This window comes from Sciurus vulgaris (assembly GCF_902686455.1).
Source record: "Sciurus vulgaris genome assembly, chromosome: 1".
In the NCBI taxonomy this organism is placed as follows: domain Eukaryota; kingdom Metazoa; phylum Chordata; class Mammalia; order Rodentia; family Sciuridae; genus Sciurus; species Sciurus vulgaris.
The window spans coordinates 212,192,990-212,212,693 of NC_136461.1; positions in this window are offsets into that span (position 1 = coordinate 212,192,990).

Here is a 19,704-nt window from a genome sequence, read left to right on the forward strand (position 1 = left end):
GGCTATTTATGCTAAGCCCATGGCCAACATCATTCTTAATGGAGAAAAACTGAAACCATTCCCTTTAAAAACGGGAACAAGACAGGGATGTCCTCTTTCACCACTTCTATTCAACATTGTCCTCGAAACTCTAGCCAGAGCAATTAGGCAGCCTAAAGAAATTAAAGTGATACGAATAGGAAAAGAGGAACTTAAGCTGTCACTATTTGCTGATGACATGATTGTATATTTAGAGGATCCAAGAATCTCCTCCAGAAAACTTTTAGACCTCATCAATGAATTCAGCAAAATAGCAGGCTATAAAATCAACACGCATAAATCTAAAGTATTTTTATACGCAAGTGATGAAACAGCTGAAAGGGAAATGAGGCAAACAACTCCATTTGCAATAGCCTCAAAAAAAAAAAAATACTTAGGAATCAATCTAACCAAAGAGGTAAAAGATCTCTACAATGAAAACTACAAAACATCGAAGAAAGAAATTGAGGAGGACCTTAGAAGATGGTAAGATCTCCCATGTTCTTGGATAGGCAGAATTAATATTGTCGAAATGGCCATACTACCTAAAGTGCTATACAGATTCAATGCAATTCCAGTTAAAATCCCAATGACGTACCTTACAGAAATAGGGCAAGCAATCATGAAATTCATCTGGAAGAATAAGAAACCCAGAATAGCTGAAGCAATCCTTAGCAGGAAGGAATGAAACAGGGGGTATCGCAATACCAGAACTTCAACTATACTACAAAGCAATAGTAACAAAAACGGCATGGTATTGGCACCAAAATAGACAGGTAGATCAATGGTACAGAATAGAGGACATGGACACAAACCCAAATAAATACAATTTTCTAATACTAGACAAAGGTCCTAAAAATATGCAATGGAGAAAAGATAGCCTCTTCAACAAATGGTGCTGGGAAAACTGGAAATCCATATGCAACAGAATGAAACTAAACCCCTATCTCTCACCCTGCACAAAACTCAACTCACAATGGATCAAGGACCTTGAAATCAGACCAGAGACCCTGCATTGTATAGAAGAAAAAGTAGGTCCAAATCTTCACTTTGTTGGCTTAGGTTCAGACTTCCTTAACAGGACTCCCATAGCACAAGAAATAAAAGCAAGAATCAATAACTGGGATAGATTCAAACTAAATAACTTTCTCTCAGCAAAGGAAACTATCAGCAATGCGAAGAGAGAGCCTACAGAGTGGGAGAATATCTTTGCCACACATACTTCAGATAGAGCACTAATTTCCAGAATATATAAAGAACTCAAAAAACTCTACACCAAGAATACAAATAACCCAATCAACAAATGGGCTAAGAATATGAACAGACACTTCACAGAAGAAGATGTACAAGCAATCAACAAACATATGAAAAAATGTTCAACATCTCTAGTAATAAGAGAAATGCAAATCAAAACTACCCTAAGATTCCATCTCACCCCAATTAGAATGGCAATTATCAAGAACACAAGCAACAATAGGTGTTGGAGAGGATGTGGGGAAAAAGGTATACTCATACATTGCTGGTGGGGTTGCAAATTAGTGCAGCCACTCTGGAAAGCAGTGTGGAGATTCCTTAGAAAACTTGGAATGGACCCACCATTTGACCCAGCTATCCCACTCCTTGGCCTATACCCAAAGGACTTAAAATCAGCATACTACAGAGATACAGCCACATCAATGTCATAGCTGCTCAGTTCACAATAGTCAGATTGCGGAACCAACCTAGATGCCCTTCAGTTGATGAATGGATAAAGAAACTGTGGTATATATATACAATGGAATATTACTCAGCTATAAAGAATAATAAAATTATGGCATTTGCAGGCAAATGGATGAAATTGGAGAATATCATGCTAAGTGAGATAAGCCAATCTCAAAAAACCAAAAGACGAATGATCTCACTGATAAGTGGATGATGACACATAATGGGGGGTGGGAGGGGGGCAAGAATGGAGGAAGGAGGGACTGTATAGAGGGAAAAGAGAGGTGGGAGGGGTGGGGGGGGAAGGAAAAAATAATGGAATGAATCAAACATCATTACTCTATGTAAATGTATGATTACGCAAATGGTATGCTGTTACTCCATGTACAAACAGAAACATGTATCCCATTTTTTTACAATAAAAATAAATTTTAAAAAAATAAGGAGAATTATGTATGGCTTTAGGGGAGACCTCTTCTTTCTATACTAACCACTCAGGTGTCATTTGTGTCTTTATTAAAAAAAGACTTAAGGAGCTGGAGGAAAACCGAAGACCTGAGGGACATTGGTATCAAAACCTGTTCTCTTGGTCCCCCTGGTTAACTACTTTAACAACCACAATGGCGGAACCTCTCATCCTAGTTATGCTGGGGCTTTTAATCGAGTCATGCATGATAAACTGCTCAACTAAATATGTTAGAGACAGAATCCAGTCTGCTAAGCTAATGGGGTTGCACACCCACTACAATCAGCGATGCACCACTGATGAATCAATGATTTGATTATGCACATAAAACCAGCGGGGAATGTGATGGGCTGACAGACCTGGCTCCATGAGAATGTTCTAGGCCAGACTCTAAGGGAAATGACTAAACAGACTCCATTTTGCTCTGAGATTCCATGCTATGTAGGAATTAAGCTTCTCCCATGGGAACACCCCACCTCTGTGCCCATCATCAGTTACTTAGTGTGATGTTTAACAATGCAGAATGACAATTCCTTTGTAAAGAAACATTGCTCCCTTTTGATTCCTGTTGCTCCTAAACAATGCACCATGAGAACGGTGACTGTGTGGATGTTAGTAACCATTTTTTAGTTTGTACCTAGATAAGGATCATTTCAACCCACTTCCCCCTCTGCTGATGATCTCATGTTAGTTTGTAATTTGGAATCATAGCAACAGACACTTATGATTGATGTGATTTTTGGTTTAAGAACCCCTACAACCCTGTGGTCTAGAATGTTCTCCCAAGAGCCATTTTTTGGGGGGCAATGTGTGAGTCAGTCAGTCGGCTGGCTTAATATGGACTCTCAAATTTGGACTTCTCAGTGGCAGTTGGTCTGTTCTTAAGTTGCGCCTCCCAACAGCAGAATCTCATTCCCTTCTTGAGTCACATCGCATTGTATGCATGTGACATGTTTTCTTCGCCTGTGGTGGGCTTCAGTGGCCTCCCTTTCCCTTTCTCTGATATCCACCTCTGCCTGGATGTTCTGTCAGGTGAGCTGCTCCTCTCCTGCCTTCCTTCGCTCCGTAGTTGTTCCCTTCAGCTCTGTGAACAGACGTTAATAGCTAAAGTCTTTGTCTAGGAAGGGCCATGCCGGGGCTTCCTCAGGGAAGGCTCAGCCTATTCCCTTTTATCCTATATCTGAGCACACTTTCTTGTTTCTTTGCATGATTTTAAATTTTTTGTTGGAGGCTGGATGTTTAAAGCAACACAACACAGCCACTTCAGAATGAGCCTCTTCCCCTCCCCGGGGTTTGACTTTGTGGCTGCTGACTCTCTGGTCCTGTGCCCTGAAGGTGTGGCCACAGCAACCCAGGCCTCACTGACTCCATTTCCACCTCCTTCTCGGGGTCATGAGTCCATTAGACACACCCTCTGTGTCCCACTTGTCTTGGGAAAGTCTTGCCCTGCGTTCTGTGCGATGTGGAAGCCTGCCCTTCTAACCCCTGACAACAGACATGGGCCCCCAAGTCGCGCCACAGGGGGCTGGTTGAAAGTTCCCGGCTTCGGACCTCACCCTCCATCTCCCTGGACAGCCTGGGTTGTGCCGTGTGCATAGAACCTGGCCCGCAGGCTGACCTGACTCGCATGCACACAGGACTAGAGGCTCTGCCGTCCTCGCTGCAGGACTGGCTGCTGGGGTTAATAGACGCTGTGGTTCTTCCTGGCTGAGGGACACAGCCACACTGTGGGAGGCTCCAGGTAGACACGTCCCCTCACATCTCACTGGCCAATACTGGGTGCTAGGCCCCACCTGGCCTCAAGGCTGGGGGCAGACGGTCCTGCCCGGGTGCCTGAGGGTGGAGCAGTGCTGATGAACAGCCTCATACCACATCAAGACCTTTGCCCAGCTGCCAAAATGTCGATTTTGGGGTCTTCCAGTGGACTCTCTAAGCAATAAGTAGTAATGCATGGCATAGCTAAGGGCTCTGTGGCGTCATGCTATTGAATTCTGCTGTGAACTCTACCAGATGCAAAGTTCTTCCCGCTTCCACGTGCCCGGTTGTCTGGGTGGTTTTCCGAATCCTAGATAGATCACCTCACCAAAAGCTGAGCAGCCGCTGTGCTGTTGGACACCTCGGGTTTTTAATACCTGAGCTTCAAGGAGCACACGAATCTCTCAACACACTCTCCAGCAGGATTCACACAGGAGCATTTTATATTTATATCCCCACAGATCGAAAAGGATTTTATCAAAACAATGGGTGGGTCTGCAAAGCTCCGGGATGAGCCAGGGCACGTGCAGGGGGGCTGGGCCAGACCACCGCACCAAGCTCCTCAACACACGCACAGGTGAGTTCCTGGGTCCAGTCACATTATCATTTTTCCCACTTAAAACAGATTCACCGCTGACGGTCTCAAGGGGACTGTCTGATTCCAGGGACCCCTTCCTGAGGCCCAGTGGGAGACACTGCGTGTGAGTGGCCCACTGCGGCGTGTCCAGGGCTCCCGCAGAGGACACTGTCCTTCAAACTACTCCACGTTCAGTTCTCAGTGCTCAGTGGGGCCAAGCCCCAGTTGTGCTGGCTGCCGCAGGCGTCGTCGGCAACTAGCTGGCTCTGCTCCTGCTCACTCTGCTGGTTCTGTCACATCCAAGGAGGTGGAAATAAAAATAACAAACAGCAACGGGGGGCGCAGCCCTGCAGAGGAGTGCCCGCCCAGCGTGAGTGAAGCCCCGGGCTACACCTAGCACCCCGCTCACGCTCGCTCTCCTGAGTGTAGGTCACAGTCACCGGGACCACATCTACTGTTTTAAAAATCCCCAAGTGGAAGGATCTGTGATTGGTAGGTTTCCTAAATTCCCGCCTCTGAATCCGTACTTGAGGATAAGTATGCAGACCACCATGCCCTGTTTGACATCCCAGGACGGCGATATCCTTTAATGGTCACCGGTCAGCTCCTGCCCAAGGTGGAGGGCACGGGTTGTGTGGGCTGACGACAGGTGGGCCTCCGGGGCTGTGGTGCCCCCTCACAGCCAAGGACCACAGCCTCTGTCCCCTGTGAAACCAGTGGATGCAGGAGGAGACCCTCTGCTGCCACCTGCTGGAAAGTCTCAGCATGGATTCTCATCTGGCCATCAACATTGTCCGCAGGCCATGACCAAAATGCATGATCCGGAAACATCCAACAGTGGTCCACCCTAAGGATGGTGGTGACGTGATGGTGCCCCTCAGAGGTGGCCCGATCTCTCTTCCTGGCCTGGCTCTGATCCAGCCTCCAAGGCAGGAGAGGATGGACAAGGTGTCTCCCTGGGGCCTTCCGGCCCATTTGGCCAATTGGCTGGTGCAGCCCCCGGCGGGGAGGGACAGTCTCAGCTCTTGTGGGGACCTGGGGGCAAGGAGCAGCAGGGGCATGGCCAGCAACCCTGGCCAACCCGCATCTCCACTGGCCCACAGCCCAGCACCCTCAGATCAGAGAGGACCCCCGCCTGGGCAGGGCAGGGCAGGGCAGGGCAGATGAGCAGGAGGGCTGTGGACTCTCCCTGGGAGTAGGGACTCACCCGCTTACACACAAGCAATTCTTTAGCAGCTCTGCCCCTCCATGCTGGGAACCCTGCTGATCTGGGGGAGGGGTCAGGCTGCCTGGAAGTTTCTGGAAGGTGTGAGAACAGAGCTGGTGGAGTCAGCCTGTAGGGTGTCTGTCAGGGCCGCCTCAGGGCAGTGTCGGACTGTCTGACCCTCCCACTCTGCTCCTCCCCGTGAAGAGAGCCCTCCCTGCCCCACCCTAGGTTACCGGAGGCCCAGGGTGTACAGGAAAAGCAGGATAAATGCTCCTTCTTTTCCTTTATTTGTTGATTCAATATCTTAATTTGATTCTCAGAACCTTCTATTGATGAGTACTTGGGTTTTTGGTATTGTTTTTACTCATGAACCGAAGCAGTTGAGCTGAGAACTCAGACTGTCCCATCTTCCAAACAGGTTTTTGATATCCTCATGCCTCCTGTTCTGAGAGCACCGGAGCCAGAAGTCACTTCCCAGCAGGGACAGAGGCCCGCCCCTTCTACCTCCTGCAGTGCAGGGCTGGGGCGGCGCTGCTTCATGTGGCTCCTTAGCACAGGGATGCTGCCTCTCAGGCACCTGCCAGTGGGGATGCCCTTGGGGCCTGCCACCCATGGGGCCTGGGATCCTCCTGAGCTTGAACGAGGAACCAAGGCAGGTGCCGGGCTGACGTGCAGTGGGCACCCTGGACAAGCAATCTGGTCTGCCTGGGGGAGTCTCCCCAGGCAGAACGGGGGAGAACTGCCTACCCCACTCTGGCTCCACCTCCAGCCCAGCCCCTGGGCTTGCTGCCTCTCCCTCTGGAAATGGCCCTCACCCCAAAGATGTCTTGTTTTAGTTTTTCGTTTTTGTTTGGGTATGAGGGATTGAACCCAGGGGTGCTTAGCCCCTGAGCCACATCCCCAGCCCCTTTTATTTATTTTTTAATTCAGAGACAGGGTCTCACTAAGTGGTTTAGGGCCTCCGTAAGTTGCTGAGGCTGCCTCAGCCATGGCCACCCTGAGGTATGTCTTGAGACGGCCCCCACTCGCCCTTGAACATGTATCTACTTCCCTCAATAAACCTGCGTCTACGCCTTGGCCTGGTGCGTGCTTTCCACCACATGTGCCAAGGACCCTGCTGGTCCTGACTCAGGTTCTTCCTCTCTAGGAGCTCCTTGGACCGTTGGAGACATGTCTTCTCCAGGGACACGCTGACAGTCCCCCCCAGACCAAATCCCTTACTCCCTCTTGACCCCACCCAGTGGTCCAGGGCCACCTCCACTGGTCATGTGGAAACACAGTTCCATGGTGCTGCGGGGCTGTGGGACGTCCAGCAGGAATCTGCCGCTCCTCTGAGGAGGGGGACCTGAGATGAGAGGGACCCAGGCTGCTGCACCAGCCTCGGTGCGAGCTCGCCGGGGACGGGCAGCGCTCAGCAGGCTAGGAAGCTGCCGCAGCTCCCACCTGCGACACCATGGCTCCTGGCGCCCAACGTCCGCCAGCCTGCAACCTGGGGCAGCCCTGCCCCCAGCCGTGCACCTCAGCACAAGGCGCTGGGTTCTGGGGCTTCCAGGCACCACCTGCTTCCTGATCAGAGTCCACTGTTTGGACAATAAAATTGGTGAGACTAACTTGTCACCTGGGGCCTTTGCAGAACCAGGCAAACAGACGCAGGTAAAACACCCTGAAAACAGAGAAGAGAAGCAAGAATGCCACCCTAGTAGGGATGGGCCTTCCGGCAGGATCTGCGTGGTGTAGCAATTCTAGTGCTGGCAGGTCAGGGCGGCCGCCCTCCCTGCCACAGGCCCTCCCTGCCCACGACTCTGTAAATGACCCCTTTGTTACACTCTCCTCAGCTAGCCACTTCCGACCAGGATGGACACGCTGTATTTCCCTTCTTTCAAAGGTTACGTTCACATTTGCACATGAATGTCTAACAAAGTCCAGAGTGGATCAAAACCTCCACCCTCTCTCTGCACCATCACCCTGTCTGGCTCAGACCCTCCCTCCACCACGTGCCTCTGATGATTACCCGATATTTTAATCCCATCTGTCTTTTTGTCCTGACCTCTGCTTGTTCCCGTGGGTGAACAGCTCGCCTGTGGGAAGGCACTGTTCCAGAACCTGGCAAGTATGGGCACGCCTCCTGCGTGTTTGTAAGATCTCCTCGGAGGACAGACCCGTCTGTGAAAACGCTGGGTTGCAGGGGTTGTTTTTAGATTAATTTTTTTCAGTGATTCCTTATTGTTTATTCTTCTCTTACAAAAACACACTCCAAACAAATGTAAAATGATATGTGTGGCATTTAGCAATGGACAATACACATTTTCTTGGTATTCTCCAAGGGAATAGCATAACATTTTCTGAAGTTCACTTATCTTACCCACTTCCCACTTTCTTTAAAAAAAAAGAAAAAAAAAAGTCCGCTGGGAACGGTGGCACATGCTTCTAATCCAGCAGCTCAGGAGGCTGAGGTAGGAGGACCACAAGTTCAAAGCCAGCCTCAGCAACTTAAGGAGGCCCTAAACCACTTAGTGAGACCCTGTCTCAAAATAAGAAATAAAAAGTGTAAGCTTGGGGGCAAGGGCGGGTGGTCAAACAAAAGTCAGACAAAAGCGACTGAAGCAAAGCTTTATTGGATTTTGGCTCTTGGGCAAAATTTCCAGCCCTCTGGGGTACAGGTCAAGGTGGAGAGCCGGGGAAAATCCCATGTGGCCCCGTCTGCCCAGGATCTTTATAGGCCAGAATAGGTGGGGAAGGTTTGAGGGTTTAGTGTCCCCTGGGATTGGCTGGGGACTCCGTTGATTGACGGGCCACTAAGGTTATCTGCCAGTGTTGATTGGTGGGTCTGCCTGTGGGCTGCCTGTGCTTGCAGTAGTTCACTAGCTGTTTTGCTCTCTCCCAGCAGCTGCTTAAATCCCAACATGACATTTTGACCTTTTTGGTGATACAGGGCACTGGAGTCCATCTGGCTACTTCCTGCATGTTAGGGGGCATTGTGGGGAAAGGAAGTTTTGGGTTCTAGATCAGTGGGGAGGCGGCTGAAAGGGTGCAGGAGCATCTGGTTGTATGTCACCCTGGCAACCAGGTGGTTCTGGGCAAACCTGAGAAGACAGGGAGCAATCATTATTAATATGGGAGTAAGGATAGAGGTCATCCAGGTGACAAGAGTTGAATTCAGTCATCCTGGCCAGGGGTCATTTGATTCTTGTTGCTTCAGTCTTTCATTCAGACATTGAGAATTTCAACATTTTCCCATCAGATTGGTTTTATTGATGTAGTAACATTCTTCTCTTAGGAAGAGGCGTGTTCCCCCTTTGTCTGCTGTCAGATCTAGTGCTCGACGGTTCTGCAAGGAAACTTGAGCAATAAGTGTTATTCGTCTTTGCAGGGATGTCAGGGGGCAGCAGGTGCCTCTACTGCCTCTGGAGTTGCTGTTCTAGTTTTTGGGTGGCAGTGACTGCATACCAAGTCCTCTTGATGGTATGACTTGTGTTTAGTAGAGATCTCTGTATTCCTGTGACTTAGGGCTAGATAATCATACTAGCAAACCTAGCTTAAGCCTACTGTCTAGCTTAGGAGGATCTTAAACTGACTAAAAACTCTGGACTCTGGCAGTTTCTCTTGATAGTTATCAGTCCTCATTTATTCTATAGGGTTAACACAAGTGTACCTCTTAAGTTCCATCTAACCATTGTTTTGTTTTGAATGTCCAGGAATGGTTATATTTCTGTTTTAACTTTTTGCTAGGTGTTTAAGACCAAACTGGTCAAATTAACCTGTTTCTGTCTGTTAAGAGTTAGCTGAAGGGCTAGGGAGATAGAGTCAGTAGAGTGCTTGCCTTGCAAGCACAAGGCCCTGGATTCAATCCCCAGCACTGCAAAAAAAAAAAAAAAAAAAAAAAAAAGAGTTAGCTGAGTTCCCACAGGGGTCACTCGTAGGGAACTTAAGAGCAGACTTTTAGCTCCGTTAGTGCCATTCATTAGGCAGGGTCTCCTTGATGAGGTGGCTTCCCTTGGAAGTGTCAGGGATGTCTCCCTTTTCCAGTGACCCTCCTCTGTAGCAGGTGCACTGATTGGCTTCTCATCCTCCAGTGGTCTCATCAATCTCCCTGATCAGGAGGTCATGTGGCCTAGAGTTGCAAAGCTCCTTAGAGAAGTTCTCTTGTTCCCTGGGTTCAGGCTGACTCTAAGGGCAAGAGCCAAATACTGGTTTTCCTCGACCCCTTTGTTTTGACCTGACAAGAAGGGGCTGTGAATGTCGCTCAGTGGTTGAGCGCTCCTGGGTTCAGTTCCTAATACAAAAAACAAAAAAAAGTCAATTATTTTAATTTTCTACGATTTTTAACAATGGATTCTCAAAATAAGCCAACTGAGAGGACTCAGGGACTGGGACTTATAAATCAAAACTCATGGAAAACATCAGACACAGGTACATTTGATGGACAACAACCCTATACCATGCGCTTTTCTAAACCCACAAAACCCTGATGGCCTGTGCTTCAGAAGTGATGCAGAGGACAGACAAATACCAAAACTATCTGTGGCCAGAGATGGCTAATTTACCCTGATTATTTGGCTCACACACCAAAGCCAAGTTTGAGCAGTGATGATTGCCCAAGTATATTTGTTTCACTAAAACTTATCTTCAGGCTAAGAACTGAAGAGCGTTGCTAGTGCTTTCAATTAAATGTTCTTCTTTAATGATTTCTCCATCAAGGAAAATACATGCAAAAGTCACTCCCAGTCAGAACGAGAGGGGCAATTTTCACCCTCTGCCCTTAAAAAAAAATATTCTTAGATAAATACCAAGGAGAATAGCTGAGTCATATGGTGTTTTCACAATGAATCCCATTTTTATGTATGGTTATAATGCACTAATTTAAAAAAATAATAGCAAGGAGATAAGCAGGAGGGAAGGTGGGAGAGATCTTAGCACAAAAGGACCAAGCCTGGTGTAGACTTCACAGATCAGCAGAGCCTTTATTCAGCAATGGAGTCACATCTCTGATGGACCCACTTTCCTGGTGGAAAATGAGCCACCAGCCAAAGGGGGAGTCTGCTTACATAGGTTACACTGAGAGGTGACTTCATTAATGAGCGTGTCAGTTTGGGCACTCAGGAATTTGGGATCTGTTGTATTGGGCAAGATGGGGGGCAGGGGGAGACTTGGGTCAGTGGTCAGTATCTGGGATTTATCTTTACTGGGCCAGATAAAGGGCCTGTGGTCAGTATCTGGGAAAGCATTTGTTTTGTGAAGGATCAATGCTTTGGACTCTTCCCAGAGACTGTCATTCCAGGTTTGATGGACATCTCCTCTGCAGGGACTGTCTTGTCACTGGGAAGGATGTCTTGGGAAAGGATCAGTGTTGTCAATGTACCGCCTTCTTCCTCACCTCCTCTTCCAGGCCCTACCAGTTGGGGGTGTGTCATTTTCCATATCCAATAGTGGTGTTGGGACGTGAGAGTGACCAAATTGTCCTGCACATGGCTCAGCATGTCGCTATGGATCCCACCCTTCTATATGATCATAACGCACCAACAAAATAATAAAAATAAGAAATTGTTTTTAAAAGTCTATTTAAATGAAAGCGACGAAATAGCTGAAAGGGAAATGAGGAAAACAACTCCATTTGCAATAGCCTCAAAAAAAAAAAAAACATACTTGGGCATCAATCTGACCAAAGAGGTAAAAGATCTCTACAATGAAAACTACAAAACATTGAAGAAAGAAATTGAGGAGGACCTTAGAAGATGGAAAGATCTCCCATGTTCTTGGATAGGCAGAATTAATATTGTCAGAATGGCCATACCAAAAGTGCTATACAGATTCAATGCAATTCCAATTAAAATCCCAATGATGTACCTTACAGAAATAGGGCAAGCAATCATGAAGTTCATCTGGAAGAATAAGAAACCCAGAATAGCTAAAGCAATCCTTAGCAGGAAGAATGAAACAGGGGGTATCGCAATACCAGAACTTCAACTCTATTACAAAGCAATAGTAACAAAAACAGCATGGTATTGGCACCAAAATAGATAGGTAGATCAATGGTACAGAATAGAGGACATGGACACAAACCCAAATAAATACAATTTTCTAATACTAGACAAAGGTCCCAAAAATATGCAATGGAGAAAAGATAGCCTCTTCAACAAATGGTGCTGGGAAAACTGGAAATCCATATGCAACAGAATGAAACTAAACCCCTATCTCTCACCCTGCACAAAACTCAACTCACAATGGATCAAGGACCTTGAAATCAGACCAGAGACCCTGCATCGTATAGAAGAAAAAGTAGGTCCAAATCTTCACTTTGTTGGCTTAGGTTCAGACTTCCTTAACAGGACTCCCATAGCACAAGAAATAAAAGCAAGAATCAACAACTGGGATAGATTCAAACTAAAAAGCTTTCTCTCAGCAAAGGAAACTATCAGCAATCCGAAGAGAGAGCCTACAGAGTGGGAGAATATCTTTGCCACTCATACTTCAGATAGAGCACTAATTTCCAGAATATATAAAGAACTCAAAAAACTCTACACCAAGAAGACAAATAACCCAATCAACAAATGGACTAAGGATATGAACAGACACTTCACAGAAGAAGATCTACAAGCAATCAACAAACATGAAAAATGTTCACCATCTCTAGTAATAAGAGAAATGCAAATCAAAACTACACTAAGATTCCATTTCACCCCAATTAGAATGGTGATTATCAAGAACACAAGCAACAATAGGTGTTGGCGAGGATGTGGGGAAAAAGGTACACTCATACATTGCTGGTGGGGTTGCAAATTAGTGCAGCCACTCTGGAAAGCAGTGTGGAGATTCCTTAGAAAGCTTGGAATGGACCCACCATTTGACCCAGCTATCCCACTCCTCGGCCTATACCCAAAGGACTTAAAATCAGCATACTACAGAGATACAGCCACATCAATGTTCATAGCTGCTCAATTCACAATAGCCAGACTGTGGAACCAACCTAGATGCCCTTCAATTGATGAGTGGATAAAGAAACTGTGGTATATATATACAATGGAATATTACTCAGCCATAAAGAATAATAAAATTATGGCATTTTCAGGCAAATGGATGAAATTGGAGAATATCATGCTAAGTGAGATAAGCCAATCTCAAAAAACCAAAGGACAAATGATCTTGCTGATAAGCGGATGATGACACATAATGGGGGGTGGGATGGGGGCAAGAAGGAAGGAAGGAGGGACTATATAGAGAGAAAAGAGGGTAGGAGGGGTGGGGGAGATGGAAAAATAACAGAATAAATCAAACATCATTACCTATGTAAATGTATGATTACGCAAATGGTATGCTGTTACTCCATGTACAAACAGAAACATGTATCCCATTTGTTTACAATAAAAATAAATTTTAAAAAAGAGTCTATTTAAGAAATCTGTTCCAAGTAATTCCTCACTTGGTGACTTTTAACCAACTCCACTCATGAAGATCATTTAGGAGGCAAAAAAGAATATTAAGTGTTTGAAGAATCATCATCGAAACAGCAACATGAATCTGGAATCCGCTTTGTCTACTCTGGGCTCCAGGCCCTGGGCTAGGAAGTGCCTGAAGACTGGGGCTGGGGGAGCAGGTTGGACCTCCCAGAACAGCCTTCACACTTGAGCTCCCCAAATACTGGGGTCTTCAGTTCTGTGTCTAAAACTTTGTTTAAAATCGAAAGCAATTTAAAATTAGGAGGTACATGTATTTCACGATTTTGTGGGTGAAGTGATTAACTATGAGATAATTAGGTTCAAAGCCAAGATCCAGTGAGCGGGTGGACATGCCACCAGGAGTCCCACAAAAACCATGTGATGTTGAGACCAGGGGACAAAAAGACAGTCAATACAAATAATAAATAATTTGGTTCTACCTGGAAGATGGGGGCTGGTTGGAAAGGAAAGGAGATTAAATGCCGACATCTCCAAGGCCCTCCCCACTTCCTCCCACCTGTTGCTGAGCCCCGGGGCGGATCCTCCCTGTGGAGTGTGGGAGTTGTGGAGTGCCTCCTGGGCTGCGACTTCCTGCTGGATCACTCCACCTTAGGCCCACCTTTTGGGTCACTTGTCCCACAGGCAGGATGGGGAGAGCAGAGAGGCAAGATAAGAGGAGGAGCAGAGGCCGTGATAACAGAGGAATTCTAAAGTGTATAAAAGGGGCAGGACACCCCCACTTCTTTGCACACCCAGCTCTCGGGTCCCTTCTTTGCAGAGAAGCCTGGTTCTGCTTTGTACGCTTGCCTCAGTGTTTCTTGGATGTCCGATCTCCACATCTGGGGACACAGAACTCAGCCCTGATTGATTTTCATCTCTGGCTGTATCAAGGGAGCCAGCGTCTTGATGGTGCAGGGTATGTCCGCCGGTCTCTAGATGTGCCTATGACACCCTGGGAAAGTCCCACTTGTGGTGACCTAGAAATCCACATTGAACTCCAGAAAACACAACGCTATACAGACCGTGGAACCCACTTGCAAAGTCTTTTTATTTATTTTTCCTTTAAGACCATAAAAAGTCTACATATAAACAGTTAATTCTCAGGATGGAAATACCTGGCGGGTTCCTCAGCGAGCTGGCCTGTGTCTCACTCCCCACCAGGGCACGCTCTCCTGCCTTCAGACCTTTCTAGAAATAGCCGATTTCACATGCTGCTTCCTGCCTTGGTAAGCACGGGGCTGTTTCTCAGGCTCTGTGAATTGTAAGGGAGGGGAAGCCGTCACCTTAGCCACCTTGGTCCCTCGGGATGCACCCTCTTGGAGTGTGTAGACCTTGTTGGCCTCAGGGGACAGCCTGTTGTCCTTCATTCTGATGCACAGCTCTTCAATTCCCAAGAAAAACCCAGGGACAGGGAAGAGCTGGAAGGGAGGACTGAGTCTCAACCTCAGGCTGGGAAGTCTGGGGTTGCGAAGTTCACCCCAAAGAGGAGAGCTCCTTCAGAGACCAAGCGTCCTCTGGCTTCCAGGTTCTCTGTCCACGTGATCTATCATAGATACATCCTTTACCTCAGTGATTCTCCACATTGTGTTCCCTACACTTCCAGGGTTTGGTATCCTTGGGGTGCCATCTGCTCTCCTCCACTCCAACACGCTCCTGGCACATTCCTGGGTAGCTGTTGACTTATCAGTTGCAAATGTCATCTGAGAAGAGAAGGCAGATACAACTCACCACATCTGCTGACCTCGTGATGTGAGTCTTGGCCACCTCTCCCTTCCAAGGCTGAAAGAAGTCCTGGTGGCTTCTCTGGACTCCACAGACTAGGCTGGAGCTGTGGGAGCAATCACTGGTCCCTCTGCCCCGCCCTGGCCCTGATATGCACCAGTGCCACACTTACGTTGCCTGAGTCCCTGAGGACCCCACCCCAGCCTCTCCACACACCCATCTCCAGCAACCACTGACCAGCTGTCTGCAACCAGGGATGTGTTTACTTACTCTTTTTGACTGGTTCTTTCCTTCCCCGTGACTATTGAGATTGGCCTGTGTAGTTGTGCATATTCACAGTGCATGCCTCTGATGCTCCAGGGTCCACCTCCTCCAGTGTGCCCTGGTTGTTCACTGTCCACTTGCCGATGAACACCTGGTGCTTCCCAGCTTTTGACTATCACCCAAGCCTGTGCATGGACACACACTCTTTTTTCTGTCCAGTGAATCTAGGCCTGGAAGGGCAGAATCGCATGGTAGGTGCCAAACTGTTTTCCAACATGGCGGAACAATTTCATGTTCACACCAGCTTCGTGTGAGAATTCTAATAGCTCTACGCCCTCCCCTCACTTAAGAGGAGAGCTTTTGAAGTTGGGGCATCCCAGCTGTGTGTTCCAGTGTCCCGTTGAGGTTTTAACTTGTGCTTCTCTCATGTTCGTGATGGGGAGCATCTTTCCGTGTGCTGTTCACCATCTATGTATCTTCATTGGTGAAGTGTTTATTCAGATTTTTGCCAGATTTTAAATGGAGTTGTTTCACTGAGCATTGAGAGTTCTTTGTATGTTTTAGATATAATTCCTTTATCTATTATGTGGTTTGTATTTTCCCCAGTCTGTAGTTTCTTTTTATTCTCTTAACAGTGTATTTTTTAAAAATTTGATTTACTTATTCATTTATTTTTCCACTCAAGGCCTCAAGCATGCTAGGTCAGTGCTCTCCCCCATGCCTGGCCCCAGCCCTTTTTGCTATTTCATTTTGAGACAGGGTCTCACGACGTTGCCCAGGCTAGACTCAAACTTGTGACCCTCCTTCCTCAAGCTACTGAGCAGCTAGGTTTACAGGTGTGTGTCACCATGCTGGGCTTCACAGTGTGTTTTAAAAAGCATGAATTTATCAGTATTTTCCTCCATGAACAATACTTTCAGTGTTATATCTCAGAAATCTTTACCTAAAGGAAAAAAAAAATAAGGTTTTTTTTTTAATGTTTTCCTTTAAATTCTTCCTAGTTTTATGTTCTGATGTGATCCATTCTGAGATAATTTTTGTATGTGATGTGAGGTTCATTGTTTGCAAATAGATATTTTGTTGGTGTTCTATCACTCTGAGAAAATCCACTGAAAGGAGAAAAGATTTATTTTGGCTCATGGTTTCAAAGGCTTCAGTTAATGGTCTGGGCCCCGTCACTATGGGCCTGTGGCCAGGAGTGCACGTTGGAGCAAAGCTGCTCATCTCGCGGTAGCCAGGAGGCAGAAAGCGGGTGAGGGGAAGGGGCTGGGGACAAGATGCCCACTCCCAGGGCACAGCCCCATGACCCACTTCCTCCTGCCAGGTCCCTCCTTCCAGAGTTCCACCACCTCCCAACTGGGACCAAGCCAGCAGCACTTGAGCTTCGGGGACATTTAAGATCCAAACGTGACAGATACCCAGTGGTTTCAGCAACATTTATTGGAAAGATCATTATAACTTCACTAAATTACCATGATACCTTTATTTAAAATCAAATAGCAATCGGATGAGTGGGTCTGTCCCTGGGTTCTGTTGACCTATTTCTCTCTGTGTTAATCCCACACTGTCTTGATTACTATAGATTTATAGTAAGTCTCCAAGTCAGATGGTAAGGTCCCTAAATTCATTTTCTTCTTCAAGGTCGTTTCAGCTGTTCTTGGTCCTTTGCATTTCCATGTTAATTTAAAAATCAGCTTACCAATTTCTACACTTCCCCCTAAACAAAAGAAAAACCTTCTGGGATTTTGATAGTGTTGCGCTGGACCTACAATTTGAAGAGGGTATCTCAACAACATTGAGTCGTCAGCCCTTGAAGAGGTCTCTCCATTGACCAGGGGTCTACTTTCTCTTAGCAATACTTTGTAGTTTTCAGTGTTCGGGTCTTACACATCTATTATCAGAGTTATTCTTAAGTGCTTATTTATTTATTTATTTATCCGGAACCAGGGATTGAACTCAGTGGCACTGAACCACTGAGCCACATCCCCAGCCTTTTTTTGTATTTTATTTAGAGACAGGGTCTCACTGAGTTGCTTAGGGCCTCAATAAACTGTTGAGATTGGCCTTGAACTTTTGATCCTCCTGCCTCAGCCTCCCAAGCTGCCACCACATCCAGTAGTACTTTCTACTTTTGATGCTATTTTAAGTGATCCTTCAAATTTGATTCTGACTGCTCATCTTGAAAATATGGAAGCACAATTTACTTTTATACTTTGATCTTGACTCCCACAATCTTGCTAACCTAAATAGTTAGCTACAATAGTAGCTATCGTATAGATACTATCAGACTTTCTACATAGGCGTTCATGTCATTGGTGAAATAAAGACAGTTTTATTTCTTGCTTTTCAATACAGATGCCTTTTTTTTTTTAACCTTATTTATTCTTATTTTTTGCCACTGGCTAGACCCTCCAGTACAAGGCCGTTTCACCTGTTCTTGGGGGGAACCTTTCATCGTGTGCCATTAAACATGAAATCAGCTATAGGTTTTTCATAGATGTGCTTGATCTGGTCAAGGAAGTGCTCCCCTCTCCAATTTCCTGGTGTTTGTATAGTACTGACATTTTTACCTTAAATATATGGAAGGACTTGTCAGAGAAGCCATCTGCATCTTGTGTGGGGAGGTCTTAAACTACAGATTCCACTTCCATAGACACAGCTATTCAGGTTATCTGTTTCCCTTGGGTGGTCTGGAAATGGGTGTCTTTCCAGAAATCTGACCCTTTTGCCTGGGTGATTAATTCTATTGGCACAAAAGTCATTCGTACCCTCCCTTTACCTTTCAGTGCCTGAGGAATGCACTGGGATGCTGCCACTCTTTACCCACGTGGTAATTGTGTCTATTTTTTGTGATGAGTTGGTTAGAGTCACCCATATTGTCTGCAAAACCTCCTGCTGTGACTTTGGTCATCTCTTCTGCCTTGGAGTTTCACTTCCTCTTCTTTTTTCAGTTTCTTAAGAGGGAGGCAGAGACCGTGGCTCGAGGTTTTCCTTCCGGAAGTCTCTCTAAGCACTGCTTAGCTGCCGCTCTAGCTTTCCATGCTGTGGTTTTATTTTCATGCAGTTTGAAATACTCTCCAGTTTCCTTTTTTGTTTTTTCTCGACACGTGAATTATTTAGAAGTGTTCTATTTAGTTGACAAATATTTGAGGACTTTGCAGGGTTTTTTTTCTTTTTTTTACATTATCAGTTTAGGGGCTGGGGAGATGGCTCAATTAGGTAGAGTGCTTGCTTGTCAAGCACAAAGCCCTGGGTTCAATCCCCAGCACCACAAAAAAAAAAAAAAAAAAGTTTATAATTTGATTCCTGTGACAGACAACATGCTTTAACCACTTGAATCTTAAAGTTCCTGAGTCTTGGCTTATGGTCCAGCTTAGCAATGTTCTGTGTGACCTGACAGTCACTACCCTGCTGTCCCTGGTGGACTGTTCTACAAATGAACAGCAAAACTGTTCAGCAAAACTGTTCAAGACTTTGTGTTCTTACTGACTGTATGTCTGTCTGTTCAATCAGTTATTGAAGGACAGGTGTTGAAATCTACTCTAATTGTGACTTTTGTCTATCTCTTATTACAGTTCTATTACTTTTTGATTTTTGCATTTTGAAGCACTGTTTTAGTTGTATAAACACTTAGTCTTGGTGAATTGGCTGCTTTACAATTATGAAGTAATGCTGTTTATCCCTGATAATAGTCTTTACACTAAAATCTCATTGCCTGATATTAATAGCCAAAGCAACCTTGAGCAAAAAAATCAAAGCAGGAGGCATTGCACTGACTTTAAAATACACTTCAAGGTGGGCACAGTGGTGCATGCCTGTAATCCCAGTGGCTTGGGATGCTGATGCAGGAGGATCGCAAGTTCAAAGCCAGCCTCAGCAACTTAGCTAGGCCCTAAGCAACTTAGCGAGACCCTGTATCTAAATAAAATATAGCCCGGCCCGCAGGGGGCTTCTGGGACCAGGGCAGGGCAGCGAGAGGCTTTCCCGAGCAGCCCAGCTCCCTCAGGTGGGGGCAGTTCCTGTCTATAGCCAGCTTCTAGGAGAAGGTCCGCCCAGTGAGAGGATTTCCACGCAGATCCAGTCCCCAGCCCTGGACACAGTAGCAGGCTAGAGGCAGCTTTCTTCGGAAGCACTGCATTATCAAGTTCCTCCAAGACTTCAGGCTACGGAAGACTGGGAGGTGATATACTGGAAATCTACAGGGACACTATAAGCCAATAGAGGAAATCTGCAATATCACAGAGTCCCACTGACATCTGACCAATATGAGAAAACAAGGGAAGAAAATGTCCCAAACAAACCTAGATGCTAGATCAATAAAACCCAATGACAGCACAGCAGAAGAAATGTACATAATTAAAATGATCAGGGAAGCAAATGAGGAGATGAAAGAGCAAATGCAGGCATTAAATGATCACACCAATCAACAGTTAAAAGAGCAAATACGGGAAGCAAAAGATCATTTCAATAAAGAGTTAGAGATACTGAAAAAAAAAAAAAAACAGAAATTCTTGAAATGAAGGAAACAATAAACCAAGTTAAAAACTCCATAGAAAGCATA